General features: G+C 44.3%; 1 long non-coding RNA gene across 1 annotated transcript in view; it reads left to right on the forward strand.

Annotated features, from left to right (window-relative positions):
- Positions 1 to 9625: 9625 nt before the first annotated feature.
- Positions 9626 to 15912, forward strand: part of LOC144824419 (uncharacterized) — a 34372-nt gene continuing 28085 nt past the window's right edge. Inside the window, exon 1 of the long non-coding RNA XR_013608940.1 lies at positions 9626 to 9668. This is a non-coding gene — a long non-coding RNA (uncharacterized LOC144824419). The remainder of the gene's footprint in view (positions 9669 to 15912) is intronic.

Genomic DNA, 15912 nt, shown 5'->3' on the forward strand with positions numbered 1-15912 from the left:
GACGACTGCAGAGATACATACATTATTATCAACTAATTCCCCCGTACATTTCGCGGAAATCCTGAGTGAAATCTTAAATATTTCTGATACCAATGGGGTCTCAAATGTATTTAAGACAGTATTTTCGATGGCATTAACACCATTCAAAGCCATACTGGGTATTTTTCCAGATTTCGTCCATTCGATTTTTGGCGGACTTCCCCTGATCCTGGGACTAATTGCAGGAATCCTATTCTTAGTCCTTATTTTTCGTTATGGCAACCCATGTCACAGACAAAACTCTTGCGACAAGGGAAGAAACAATCCTAGCCATTGGATACCGGGACCGGATATCAAAAATCCTGGGACTCTCCCGGCTTAGAGACCTGAACATGACTTGGTTTCTATCATTTCGACCAATGTGGCAAAGATGTGTTTTACCTGTATTGAGGTGTCTGCTATGCGGAGAAGAATGGGTGTTAGACACCTGTCTGACGCTACAATCGGATGCGCCGATGGATGCAGAAACATTGTTGAGCCCGATCAAGGTTCATGCTTTGTGCTGCCCTCAAAGGCTACCAATCCTGATGACGGCATTCGTGGAAGCTTCACCACTACGATTGATGGGTAGTGAAGTTCAAGATGAAAGCAGCATCGAACAGGTACGACCTTCTGTCAGTAATGCAAATCAGAATGTCAATGGAGACAATCATGCGCAAGAATGCATGATTACACCTATTTCCGAGTTAGTGGAACTTTCCCAGGAAGCTGTTGACAGTTTTTTCGAAAGCCTGAATGATATGATGTTCTCACCAGAACAGAAATAGAGACTTTTGAGCAAGCTCGCACACGGCGTTCCCTGAATTCGGCCTTCAACTTTAAAAATAAAGTCACATGAACATTTTCGCTCCAGTTCACGGACAGCAGATTTTTCTGCAGCCCCAAATATTTTTGCATATTTTTCGGGACACTATCTTCTGCTTAAAGTAAGAACTATTCTTAGAGAACTAAGGTTTCTAAATTTTAGATAGCTTATAGACATTAGCTGCCCGCTGGCATGTTCATAAAGATATTTTATTCTGTGATGGAATGGTCTCGAAACTTTTTTCTGTAAGAAATCATTTCATGTGTAATTCTCATATACCAAATAAGCAATAATGTATACAAATGCGATTACTTTGGCATTTTTCTACAGCTTGAGTGCATACTATATATATATGTCTGCAATTTTTCAGTATATTTGAAAGTTTCAAAATGCATTTATGTATTTTGGGGTGGTAAGGTATACACACTACTCTATAGTATGTTGTACTATGTTATACTATGCCTAGATTAGTAAATATGTCCATAGTTAGCGTGGAGTGGGTGTCATGTATTCCTATCGGTTCTGAATCGATCCCCCTATTCCTGACCCTATTCTAGTTAAACAAACCAACAAGTTAACTAGCAGTCAGCCCATGAGGCAGAAATTCCCCATGATGCAGATACCGTTATCTGACGCAGTCACACTACGGCACAGGAACGTGTTATCTGATTAGGTCATAACGCTTGCGATCTAATTAGACAAGCGATATTTCTCCAGCCCCTGATAAGGCATACGGAGTTCTCATAACAAATCAAACCTATGACAACCTGGGCAAAACCCTGCGGCCATTGTTTTGATTTCACCGAGAACTTTAGTAAAGAATGTGCTAACGAGCAAATCGTATGACATCTTTATTGACGTATCTATGTCCATCCTTACGTCAATCTCGGCACCTTAAAGGTATAAATATTACCGATCTTGCCATATGCAAACACACGCGTGGTGACGAGACGGAGCAGCCACACTTGCCGAAGCCGAGAGCAGAGCAGACCCCGCTGGCAGCAGCCCCGCCTTTCTGACGCGCTGAGAGACGCGCTGCTTTCTCCTGCCGAGAATCCAGCACCGGCGTTTCTGGGCAGCCCTCGCAGGCCGCCTGGAATATCGAGACCAGAGAGAGAGATACCATTCCTCATTCATCCTAACTTCCAGGTACAGAACTGAATAACCCCTCACAGAGAATTCTTTAGTTATTCACTTGGCAAAAACAAACTTAACTTAAACTGTAACTTTCTATTCCCGCCCACGCATTAGACTTAGGTCAGGTACACGGGGTAGGCGTATTTAGAAACACCAGTTGAGTACGTTTAGTCAAATGTATATGTGTATGTAAAATATATTTTATTCATTTTAAACATCATATGGCTTAGAAACCATATCAATGTTTTTACAGTATTACTTTATACTATTGCTTTTAATGTATGCACTTTACTTAACTATAAGTATTGCAATAATATCGATCCATTTCTCTTGTATGAGAAAAGAGACTGATCAATAAATAACACCTTTTTATTGAACACGCCCGTCTTTCCTTTTCTCTACATTCTGATGAGACTAAGAATGCACGTACTGACTGAGTAAAATAATTTGCCTTTTGTTCACACGACTCTCGAGATTGACTCTTGATTAGGGGAGAGCAAAGTTGTCATGTTCTATGGTTGTCAGAAACTAAATCCCTTCTTGTCTAATCAGGGAAGTTAATTCCTCCTTGAACATTCGAGAAAGTTTCTAGCGAACTCTGAGCTACGCTGGCAAACCCAAAACTTAAGTCTAGTATCGACAGTAGTAGACCTAGTTAACGTCTGGCCTAGGCCTTTACTGCTGTAGGTATTATTCCAATGCGCAGAGCCTATTGGGAAGATAGGAACTACACTACAGTATCAAGGGCCTAGACAACAGAGGTGGGCGGACAATCTGCGTTCGGCTAAAGAGATGCCGGAGGTAGTGTGTAAAAAACTGAACACGGAAGTTGGAGCAGGGAGGATAGCGGGCCCTTTCAAAGATTGCCCTTTGCCGAATTTGATTGTGTCCCCTATTGGGGTCATTCCCAAGAAAACTGCTGGCGAATATCGTATGATTCAGCATCTATCTTGGCCAGAAGGGGGATCTGTCAATGATTTTATATCCGAAATGGACACTGCAGTATCTTACACAACGGTGGATGAGGCAATGGAACTAGTGACGAAGATGGGCCAAGGAGCTGAAATGGCGAAATGTGATATTCAGTCCGCTTTTAGGTTAATGCCAATTCACCCTTCTGACTTTGAATTATTGGGGATGTTTTTCCAAGGACACTATTTTGTAGACAGGGTATTGCCAATGGGCTGTGCGGCCTCTTGTGCGCTTTTTGAACTGTTCAGCACTTTCATACAATGGATTTTCTCTCAGACATATACTAAGGGTGTCTGCTGTCATTATTTGGATGATTTCCTTTTCATAGAAAAGGCAAACACGGGACACTGTAAAGAAGCGCTGTTGAGTTTCCAGACACTTGCTGAAGCTCTGGGAGTCCCTTTAGCACCAGACAAGACCGAAGGCCCGGTCACAGTAATAACTTTTTTGGGCATTGAACTGAACACTATCCATATGACAGCACGCCTTCCTCAAAACAAGATTCACGAGATTAAGGCTTTTATCCTCACAGTTTTAACCACAACTAAGATTGAGGTGAGACAGGTGCAGCGCTTGCTGGGTTATTTAAACTTCGCTTGTCGAGTGGTGAGGGCGGGAAGGACGTTTTGTAGACGTTTAGGCATGGCTTTATCTGGTGCATATCTCCCACACCACAGAGTTCGAGTGACAAGAAACATCAAAGAAGATTTGCGAGTGTGGTTGTGTTTTCTGGACAATTTTAATGGCATTCCTTTACAATTTGTGCATGACAATTATTTATGGCAAGTTCAAATCTATTCTGACGCGGCGGGGTCCAGTGGATTCGGTATTTTCTGGGACGGGCGGTGGTGTGCAGAGGGTTGGCCAGATCATTGGAAGAACCATGGACGAAGCATCGCCTTTTTAGAGCTTTTTCCACTGATTGTAGCATTACTAGTGTGGGGCCAAGAATTTCAGAACAGGTCGGTGTTATTTCATGTTGATAACATGACTGTTGTGAACCTGATTAACAACCAGAAAGCGAAAGATGTTAGAGTGTTACAGTTATTGAGAATGTTCATGCTTTTAAGTTTACGATTTAACATGATGTTCAAAGCTCGACATGTCCCAGGGGTTAATAACTGCATTGCCGATGCTCTTTCCCGATTTCAGTGGCAGAAGTTCCGCGAATTGGCGCCGGGGGCGGATATCTACAAAACAGAAGTGCCACACAACCTTTGGGTCCTAGGGGAGTGAGGATCGTTCAGCTAGTCGAGCAGTCCATTGCCCCTTCAACTAGAAGAAGTTATGTGCAAGCATGGCAGGAGTTTTTACAGTACAAACAGATATTGGGAGGAGCGGTGTCAGTGGGGGAAGTTACAGGTGGTATTTGCGATTTTGTGCTGACTTTAATAGACAAAGGTTTGTCGCACACTACAATTGCAGGAAAATTGTCTGGTTTATCCTTTTACGGTCAATTGTTGTGGGGTTTTGACCCGGTGGATGATCAGCTGGTAAGAAAAATGTTGAGGGGTTTACAAAGGGGGTCAGTGGGTTTACTGCAACCAAGAGCTCCCATTACGTTTGAATTGTTGCAGAAGTTGTTAGGACAATTAGGTTTGTTTTGTTATGATATGTGGGAGATAGGGCGTTTTAGGTTAGCTATGATTTGGATGTTTTTCGGGGCTTTTCGGGTCTCGGAGGTTTTGGGAGTTGGCAGTGAGAGAGGTCTGTCCAGTGCAGAGATTGCATTACGAGAAAATAGGCTGGGGATATGGGTGAGGAAGTCGAAAACAGATCAACTAGGCCGAGGCGTGTGGGTTTTTCTAAATGGTAGTGGGATGGCAGAGTGTTGCCCGGTGCAGGAGTGGGTTAGTTTTGTGGCGAGAGAACAAGTGACAACAGGCCACATTTTCATTCATAAAACCGGTGAGAAAATTACAAGTTCCCAATTTTTAGCAGTATTGAGAAGGGCTCTGACATACTTGGGGGAAAATCCAAAATCATTTGCCACACACTCTTTTCGTATAGGGGCGGCTACAGAGGCGGGACGATTGGGTTTGGGTGTGGACGTGCTAAAACGCGTTGGTAGATGGAAATCTAACAGTTACAAATAAACTTATTGTTGAGTATTTGGTTAAGGGTGTGTGGCTAATTTTTCTTTCATTTCAGGTACTGTGCGGGGTGCAAATTCGAAGTTTAAACGGCAGACCTGGATAGTAGGCCATTCGTTCGTAAAGTGGGCAGCCCTCTTCGCAGAAGAGCAGATTTATGGACGTTCACTAGGTATTCCTGGTGCGCAGCACGAAGTAGTCTGGAAGGGTAAAGGAGGCATGCAGTGGGACGATTTAATTCCTACATTAACGCAAATGTTTCACATGCGAGGTTGTCCGGACCAACTTATCATACATGTAGGTGAGAATGATTTGGTTAAAATGTCAGGATTAGCGCTCATCAAACGCATGCAACTTGATTTGACAGTGCTAAGGATGAATTGGTCGACCACTCGCTTGTTTTGGACTGAGTTCATATACAGACAATCTTGGCGACAGGCCAGGTCACATGCAGCAGTGGAAAAGGCCAGGCGGAAACTCAATAAAGCTATGAGGGTATTTTGTAAAGTGATGAAGATTGGGGTTTTACAACATGACAACATCTCGAGTAGTGAGAGTCATCTTTTTCGAGATGACGGAGTCCACTTGTCTCAGTTAGGCATGGCATACTATTTAGTTGAAGTCAGAGACAAGTAAATCTTTGGTGCAGTTCCAAATTATAACGTAGGTCTGTGTTTTTCTTGGGGGTGGGGCCAGGAAAACTCTTTGGTTTTCCTGGGTGGCGTAAAATCCCCAGGGAGGAGGAGGCTAGTGCGGGCTCCTCCAGTTATTAGTTAGATAGGGGGAATTATACACAAAAATGGAGGGGAAAAAATGAAAGAAAATGTTGGGGAAGTTATGATGAGTTCAATCCAAGAAAAGAGATGGTTTGATGGTTTCGGTTTAAAGTATAAATTTATGATGAAAGGAAATAAATAAATAAAGAAATGGTTTCGGTTCAAATGCCAAATTTACATGTTTGATGATCTGTTGGGAAATTTATGAATTACATATCCTGAATAAAGTGGCCTTTTCTGCTATAAGAAAGCGAGTGGTCTCAATTTGTGGGCGATGTACGTTCGTCTTTGGAGCTTAGTCTAGCCTCCTTTCATGTATTTCAGACAGCGCATCTAACATGAGGAGTTATCCACTCCCGTTAAATGCCAACCTCACAGACGTTTGGCATACTATCTTGAAATTCTATTGGACAGAGGTTGGTAAATACCGCATACTTGCCGCCTTCGTTCTCACATTTACGTATGTATCTCTTAGGCACCAGCCAGTATGGACTCCCCTTCTTTGGTTTCCCATTTTTGTCTAACTGCAGATAGGACTACGTCCGACGGTGAACAACTCAGTTTCACAGGCTTGTTTGCATTGACAAACACACGAGTCTTCTATGACCTAGGAAAACTACTTAAATCAACCGTGGATCTGGTGAGTGTAACTTTCAATACTCCCCAAGAGGTAGTCTCTTAGTAAGGCTAGTGCATTCTGCCCATCCCTTGATACCAATATGGGTCATCTAGGTGTCTTATTCTTCCTTTTCTGTCCAATATTCTACTCCCTCAGATCCTACTCCCACAGCACGTTTACATCGCCTTATGAGTCCTGGGCCCTGCCGGGTCGGAATTATCACCGGCCGAGCGCTGAGTTACATGCCCATCTTCTCTTCTTTCACACCTGCCAATTCAGGCTTTCCCTTCTAACCCATTCCAATTCTTATATTCCCTCTCGCTTTTTAGACTTCCCTAGAGACTTTTCTTTGAATCATAGATATGATCGACCGTGTATATTTTTGTCCTACTTCAAGCACCTGCATGCTTTAAAACCGAACACCGCCACCCCCAGTCCTTCTTAAGATATGCAATACTGACACTGCTCCATCGCAACCTAGACGTACTGTGAGTCAGTGGACCCTCGATCCTTTCACTTTTACCCCCTTTCCGTCTCCCCCCTTGTTTCACTCAACCTTACATCCTTCACAATCACACTCCTTGTCATACCACATCTACGCTCTAAAGAAAATTAAAACACTACAATTTTCACGAACAATTTGATGAATTTCTTGTTTATCCACAGGTTTTGTTCTTAAATGAACAAGTGTCCACACAGACACATTGCATTATTTATAATTGTTGTGTGCAAGGGTATCCCGTTGTGAGACCGAGAAGGCTGGCGTCTCTGGACACCTGCTCCTTTTGCAAGCTTTTTTACAAATTCCTGTGTCTGTGGCTGTGGCTCTGCGGTACCGCGGCTTTACGGCTCACCAACCAATCAACGAGGGTCACACCTGCCGCTGTCACTCACTGCTCGCTGCTGGGCACTCTGCTGGGCTGTGCTCTCTGCTGCACTCAGTCATCCTTGTTGTGGGTCAATGGACACGATCAGTTGGGTATCGTTAGCGCAATTAACCAGCCCAATGTTATGTGACTTGATAAGAGTTAACAAGGGGCTCCTACAGATGTTAAATAGTATCAGACTAAGTGCTGATTTTAAAGTCGGAGCTGTAGGGAGGCATCAAGAATGACCTCAGTCCTGGCCAGTCCTGCCAGTAAAGGCTTGTGGTTCACCGTATCAAAAGTAGCTAATAAATCAAGCATTATCAGCACCGCTGACTGGCCACTGTCCACCCTCATCTGCAGCTCATCCATGGCTAGGAGCAGAGCAGATTCCGTACCATGACCTGGTGGGAACCCTGCTACTCCTCTAGGAGGTTTTGTTCTTTAAGATGGCAAGAACGTTTTTTGCTCACAAAACATTTCAAGATTTTTACCTGAAAAGGCAAAAGTGATAACGGTCTATAAATACTGACGACCAGAGGGTCAGCTGACGGTTTCTTCAGCAAGGGAGTCACTATAGCCTTTTTCCAGGCTCAAGGAGCCATACCATATTCCAGAGATTGATTGAAAACTTTCAGAATTGGAGGAAATATTTCCTCTGCCATGTCCTTCCAGATTCTATGTGGTATTTGGTGTAAGGCTGACCCAGATGTAGTAGACTCTCATTAATCAATGCTTTGAGAACTTTCAGCTTACTAATGGCTGGCATGGGTCTCAACAGGATCATAGCTTGATGTTATGGGGTAGTCCCTATGTTTTCAATAATGTTTTTGATATTGCTGTCAAAAAACTCTGCAAGGTTGTCACATAGAGCCTGAGAGGGTACTATAACTTACTTGGATTAGTCAATGTAGCATATCAACAAAGGAGAGGACAATGGGCTTGAAAGGTCCAACGTACATGCCCTAGACAAATTAGAAAAAGAGGGTACGTAGTTCCTTATTATGGGCCTAAAAAGAGGTGCGAGAGCTCAGGGAAACTGCCACTACGGTGGAAGGTGGCTCTACAAATGTTAGAATAGGAAGGGAGGGGAATTCCTCCCTTCGGAACTATGGCCCTCACACACCCAGCTAGCTAGGTATCATGCGTCATCATTGGGCCTGCTCCTCGTCGGGTCGGCGCTGCAGTACCCGACAGGCACCCAATGAGGGGCTCTTTAACGAAGATCTTTTGTTCCTCGCCGCATGGTGTAGTGGGGGTGAGGGGCCTAATAGGTGTAGATGTGATGTGCTATTGAGTGCTAAGAATAAAACACATAAGGGAGTCCAATAAGGAGCATTTATTCTGGTAGGCTCCCAATCCGATTAAAAATAGAAAAGGTGTGGCGGCTATCTGACCATAATGAATCAGGACATTGCGCTCTACTCTTACTTTTTGGGTCAAAATGTTTGTTGCCTGGTTGTCAGGGGGATCAATGGCAATTCTTCAGGACCTATTACAAACTATCTACACACCATGATGAGGTGGAAAAACCTAGCTTGGACCTTTCATGCCTGATGTCCTCTCCTTTGTTGATATATATTGAATGCACGGGTAACCACCGCAGGACTATTCTATTATTTCTCAACTTATACTCATAAGGAACTCACATTCGGTGACTAATCGCTGTTTGGTTGAGGAGACACCACTTTGGACATATTGGGGTAGTCTCTTTTCATTAGTTTGAAGTACTACAGTGCACTCATTCCAGTAGAATCTGAGTTAGCTAGGAATGAGTGCTCTTCATCCTAAGCCCACAGGGTGAATGCACAGTTATCACGATACTTGAGTGGTAAACAGTGGATAGAATTGGTATATTATTCATTTAATTGTACACCAGGCCACTGCGATTCATATGTGATATCTGTTGATATACACCTCTATGAGTTGTTGTTGCAGACAATATGGCCGATACAGATGGTCCGTTATAGACGAGACCGTAAACAGCCCGCGCCATTTCGGAGATAGCATATATCATTGCCGGTTTTTGTCCCAATGATTCACTCTACGAGTTTTTATAAACCTATCTAGATTAGGTACATACCTTACATTATACAGCTTAGATTTCTTAACTTTAAGCAATTTACACAGTAAGTACGGGCCTCTTTGCACGTTCTAAGATGGCTGACACAATACCTTTTTTGTAGGCTCCCCGACGTCCAGAGCTTTCTACTGCATGTTCCTTTCCAACCTATGGGATGCCAGCCCCGCCCCCACAACCTGCAACCTGTGGGTTTATCAGCGCTTTCACTAAGCGTACAACTACCATCCAGTTCCGGCGGCCATGGGGCAGGTTTACCCACTTGCATTTGCGGAAATCAGGTATGAAGGGAACTCCGGGCGAAATTCACGATACTGGAGGTGTACCTACGGACAGTGAGGCTTTTTGACCCCCTGGAGGGCTCACACTTTTCCAGAAAGCTAGCCATCAGCACTATGAGAGCTTGTGTTGTTACACATTAGGAAGAGCCGGTGCTTCATCTTATACACCCTCTTTTTTCCCCCTGCTACTAGCTAGCTTTATGTCCTCCTCTATATGGCTTTTTATGACTCTATATGCCGAACCTCAGTAATCTGTCTTCCCTATTCTGCCCTTATAGGACACTACATCATAGGTGTCCATATCCTGCCGACAACTGTCGAGGCATGCCTTTTATGACATTAGGTGAGTCCCACCGCCTGTTCCTCACTAGCTTCGAGGTCACTTTGAGTCCCTATTGAAACACTTTACAATGAGCTTGCTGTAAGTCTTTTTACCGCATTTCAGCATTAATGTTGTGTGATGATACTAGGAATTTTTTACTTATATAATGGGTCATTATTATCAATGTTATAATTTATAAATAAGTTGAGAGAGTTTTTTACTGTCACATCGTTTATATAATTGTTTTGTTAACCTGTGGTTAAGCATGATTTGTCTCCCCCATTTTTTTCCAGGTCGTCCTCCACACCTGTGGGTACCTTATCCCGCAGTCTTACTATATTGTCGGTAGGTTTTTCCACTCATCATGGTGTATTTAATAGGTCCTGAAGAATTGCCATTGATCCCCCCGACAACCAGGCAAGAAACATGTTGACCCGAAAAATAAGAGTAGAGCGCAATGTCCTGATTCATTATGGTCAGATAGTCGCCACTCATTTTCTATTTTTAATCGGATTGGGAGCCTACCAGAATAAAGGTCCCTTATTGGACTCCCTTATCTGTTTTATTCTTAGCACTCACTAGCACATCACATCTACACCTATTAGGTCCCTCACCCCCACTACACCATACGGCGAGTAACAAAAGATCTCCGCTAAAGAGCCCCTGATTGGGTGCCCGTCCGGTATTGTAGCGCCGACCAGACGAGGAGCAGGCCCAATGATGAAGCAGGACACCTAGCTGGCTGGGTGTGTGAGGGCCCTAGTTCCGAAGGGAGGAATTCCCCTCCCTTCCTATTCTAACATTTGTAGGGCCAACTTCCACCGTAGTGGCAGTTTCCCTGAGCTCTCGCACCTCTTTTTAGGCCCATAATAAGGAACTACGTACCCTCTTTTTGTAATTAGCCAGTGAAGGACATGGCCTTGTGGCTAAAGTTCCCTGAACTTTTTGCTTTCCCCCTAGACCGTTTTCCTGACATAGAGTTGCCAATTTAGATGCTTTGGGTACTTTGCCACTGCTGATCAGTGTCAAAGTACAATTGTTCCCTATGTAAAGTGTAATGGTAATTGGTTGGCCATGATTGGTATGTTTGCCTCACCAGTAAAGTCCCTAGTGATGGGCACTGTGTGTGCCAGGGCTAGTAATGCAAAGGCACGCGGAGATGGGAACTCAGGCCTGCATTGCAGTTTGCTAAGTTAGCATATTGTCCAGAAAAGTGCACCCACTTGTAGGCCTTACTTTCCCTTCTGCATACACATAGGGCTCCCCTGTAGTAGGTCTCGTGTAAACCCTGTGCAGGGTGCAGTGTAGGTAAAAGGCAGGACATATACTAAGGTGTGTGTTATGTCCTGACAGTGAAAAACACTCCATTTTGTTTTTCACTGCTGAAAGGCCATCCTGCCCATAGGACAGAATGGGGGAGGCTGGGTGTTGTGTTTGTTAGCCTAGTTTCCTATAAGATAAAAAAGGAGAAGTGAAGTTTAGTATGTATGAACTCACAGTGTCATAACACATCTTTCTGTGAAAGTGGTTATGTTACTGTGCGTTCAGAAACCACTCTTTTAGAAAGTGGCTGAGCCTTGTGCTTTAAGCATTTCTGTGTGTCTCTGTTGAGTGTGGGTTGACTGTCTGGATCTGAGAGGTGAGAGGAGCTGGGAGGGGTCTTGACCCAGTAATGGGTGGAGATGGCACCAGGCTGCCCTCCATCTGGAGAGTAGGGGGAGGAGAAGCCCGGGAGGTGAAAAGGCCTGGGCTGGTGCTATAAACCAATTGACCCATCTCCTGCTGAGTGATTAGGGATCCAGACCCCCAGTATCAAAGGGAGAAAGGTGACACTGGGCGGAAGACACCCAGAACTGATTTAGAGAACTTCAAAGACATTAAGGGGTATATCTATGAGAGCTGAAACCCCTGAATGTTGGAATGAAACAGAAATGGATTGAGACTGAAAAGGCTTGAACCCATTTTGTGGTCAAATGGAACCTCTGCTAAGGAAGCAGCAACTGTAGAGACTGCTGGGAAAAGACCAACTCTTGCTTCGTGAACTGGGGCTGGTCTGCAGTTTGCTGTTCTAACCAAGGGGGAGGCTGTTGGGACTGTGCTTGGAAGCATTGGGTCTCCCTGCTTGAATAAGACTGTGCTTGTAATGTGTCTTGAACCCCAAGGGCCCGAGGTGAGCTGGCTCCCTGTTTGGAAACACAGGAACATAAAAGTTTCAGGAGAAGTCCCAAGCAATGTGGTGTGCGCATGCTTTTGCAGCTTGAGAGCCCCAGAAGTTGTGCTTTGTGATCATGGGCATGCAGGAGTAGGCTGAGGCTCGGACGTCCAGGGTGCGTGTCGGGGTGCAAGCCAAGGCGTTGGTGAGGAGCGCCTGGTCGTTGTGTGCACCGAGAGAAGAGGTGAGACTCGGACGTGCAGGGTGCGTGTCGTGGTGCAAGCCATGGCGTTGGTGAGGAGCGCTTGGTCGTTGTGTGCACCGAATGAAGAAGTGAGTCTCTGACACGCAGGGTGGGTGCCGTGGTGCAAGCCCGGGACATTGGTGAAGGTCATCATGTGCACCGGGAGAAGAGGTGAGACTCGGACGTGAAGGGTGCGTGTCGTGGTGCAGCCAAGGCATTGGTGAAGAGCGCCTGGTCGTTGTGTGCACTGGGAGAAGAGGTGAGACTCGGACATGCAGGTGTTGAGGTGCTAGGCGAGGCGTTGGTGAAGAGTTCCTTGTCATCGTGTGCACCAGAGAAGAGGCGAGACTCGGACGCGCAGAGTGTGTGTCGAGGTGCAACCAGAGGCGCTAGTGAGGAGTGCCTGGGTAGTGAGTGCACCGAATTCGAAGAAGGTCTCCACAGTGCTGAGGGCGGGTCTCGGTATCCACTGAGACCGCTGGAAGGAGGGCCAGGTCATCGGGCCCTCTTAGTGAAACAGCAGAGGCCCGGACCGGCATCCCCGGGAGAAGCCGAGCCGCCGCCGCCGTGCCCATTGACTTAGTTCTGGATCAAGGCACATGTCGCTAAAGGAGGAGAGGAGAGTGGGGTCGCGCCCCCCCTGGTAACGTGGATCACCATCTGGGGTGGGGTGCGGGCCCGGAGGGACACTCTCTTAGCTTCTCGCTTTTGTCAGCTGCGCAAGCCTGTTGCTTCCGCTCGGGTCTAGGCCTGTGCTGGCCCAGGGAGAGGCAGTACTGGAGCAGGAGTGAGAAGCTGTACTTTTGTGTCATCATTGATCAATATTGGGGGCAACTGTTAACGGAACACCGAAACTGTTGTATTACACTTTGCATTATTGCTGCTAAACAACTATCGAACCGTCGTATGACGCCTGATCTTATCTGTGCTACATGCTTTGTGTGCTACGCACTGCGTTATTTTTCCCTTGCCGAGTACCTGATTGTAACCTGGCGCATTGCATTATTTATTGATCGCACAGTACCTGATTATAACGTGAGACAGTGCCTTATTTCTTCATTGCACAGTACATGATTGTAGCGTGACGCATTGCTTTGTTTCTTCCTTGCACAGGGCTTGCTGGTAGTGATACGCAATGTATTATTCCTTCTATTGCAAAGTACATGACTGTGGTGCTACGTATGACATTGTTTCTCTATTGCACAGTACAGGAGTATATCGTTACGCATTGCAGTATTTCTTTTCATTTGCAACGTGTGTGATTCTAGCAATACAACTTGCCTAACCTTTTGGAAATGGTCAGAAGTAAGCTTAACTGTTGGTTAGAAGCGGTGGTTTGGATTAGAAACTACCAATCCACCGGAAGAAATACTACCCATCATTATATGTTGGTTTTGTATCTTGTGGTCATATCGTATATCTTCTTATATAAAGATTATACTCGTTTTACAAAAACCTGTGTGGAGTCTATTTGTGGTAACATCATTGGGTTGCTGTGAGTGTGGTTGCACATACTGTACACTCGTGCCTTGGAGATAAGCCTGGCTGTTCGTGCCAAGTTACTAAGGGGGTGAGCAGGGCTATCTCAGACGGTGTCCTTACTTAGCCTAACGTTAAAATGAGGGGTCTGGATCTCGCACTTGGCGACAGCGGTGCGGGACAGGTACTCCTGCCTCTAGCATTTGGTGGTGGCAGTGAGGGATAAGGACCCCCACTTCCAGCAGTCAGTTTATGCATAATCTCAAAGACCTTTCTAGCACAGTTGGGGGCTTCAAGAATTGCATTCACATAATAGTTGGCTTTTGCTATACCGACATCCTTCTTATAAATGTTGGTGCCAATTTTCTTCCTCCTCTGAGTAGGATCTACGCCATTGTCTTTCCAATTTATGCAAACTTGTTTAGAAGTTTTTAATGCAATCTTACACCATGAGGCTGATGGTCTTCGCGGTCTTTCCAGTTGATCAAGGGAATTTCTCTATCTAGTGTTCTGCCAATATTATTCACCATGGCTTCATAGTTGTCTTCTATTGTTCTAATATAGCCAAAAGTTGTATCTAAATCGAACAGTATTCCTGTCGTCGGTCTAGTCAGGGCTGTTTATTGGTGTTTTGCCACCCTAGGCGAGAATTGAAAAATGCTGCCCCTTTCCTTTGGTATCATCCCTCTCTCCCCTTATCATCCAGGTTAGAAGAATTAATGCATTGATTATGAAAGGACTTGCATTCAACATTAAACAATAAAACACATTAAACATTAAATAAGCACTGTTCATGATACTTTATTTTGTTTTTAAATTTTTCTCTTCTAACTTCAATGGTGTTTTGGGTTCTTTCTCTTTATCCAATGGTACCTTCCTTGCCTTTATTTTAGCAAAGTCTTTAAGAAGATCTCTAATGTCAAGCTGGTAAGCCATGCCTTTTTCTACTGAAATTGTGACTAGTCCCATGAGTCTCTCTTGGCTCATTGAACTGCGCAGATAGGTTTTTATTAATCTGAGTATTGAGAAACTCCTCTCCGCACTTGCCACTGATATTGATAAACTTAAAAGGATACGAAGAGCTACGAACAAATTAGGAAAACCATTTTCTAACCTGTTTTGGCACAGATAGTTCATCACAAATTCGGGTTTAAAATTTTTTTGTATTCAATTACTTATTCCTGAAAGTTCAGAGCAGAGAGCTGCCGCGTCAATATCCTTTAGAAAAGATGAGGTTTCTCCAGTTCTACGCCAGGTTAGAGCTGTTTCCAATTTGATACACAAATCCATGAGCTCTTTGGAAGTTTTCAACTTGAGGTCAGTTATATTGTATAGAAAACCAAATAATCTTGCAATTTCATTTAACTGTGTGAATTGTTCTTTTACAGAACTAATTGCTGTGTCCAATATTGCAAAATAGTAATTTACTCTGAACTTCTCATTGGGGTCAGCGATGGGTTCATCTTCTGATTCATAAGCAAACTATTTCCTTTTCCTCCTTCTTATCTCTGGCTGAAAAATTGGCTCAATATTGATTTCTTCATCTAGCTCTCGAGCATCAACTAAAACTCTCTCAAATTCCATGTCACTCCTCATGTTTTTAAATACTCCTCTGTATTTTTAAGCTCATTTACTGCTTTCTCAAGTGTAAAGTGCTTCTTTTGCAGCAGGTTACTGGTCAAATTTTTTTGAAATAATTTACAGTGCCATGTTACAACTGCCACAACAAACTTAAATGAAGATATGCTGTTTAGAAGACCTTCAGCTTCAACCTTAGTCATAGTACCATAAGAGCCTTTGAGAGTTGAATCTTCAGTAATATAAAACAACGCATCATACACAAGCGGTTACTGGTACCTGATGGGAGTTAAGGCATCGATCCTGCTTCACCACCAAGTATCACTCATAGATTTTATAGTCAAAGAAGGTATATGAAGTTTCAGTATAGCCCATCGACTTGGAGACGCAGCAAAGAATACAATAAATCGTTGTATAACATCAAAAAAGGCTGCTGCTTCAGTGCAACACGAAGTAGCGCCATTTACCA

The sequence above is a fragment of the Lissotriton helveticus genome, chromosome 3_1 (genome assembly GCF_964261635.1).
Source record: "Lissotriton helveticus chromosome 3_1, aLisHel1.1, whole genome shotgun sequence".
NCBI lineage: Eukaryota > Metazoa > Chordata > Amphibia > Caudata > Salamandridae > Lissotriton > Lissotriton helveticus.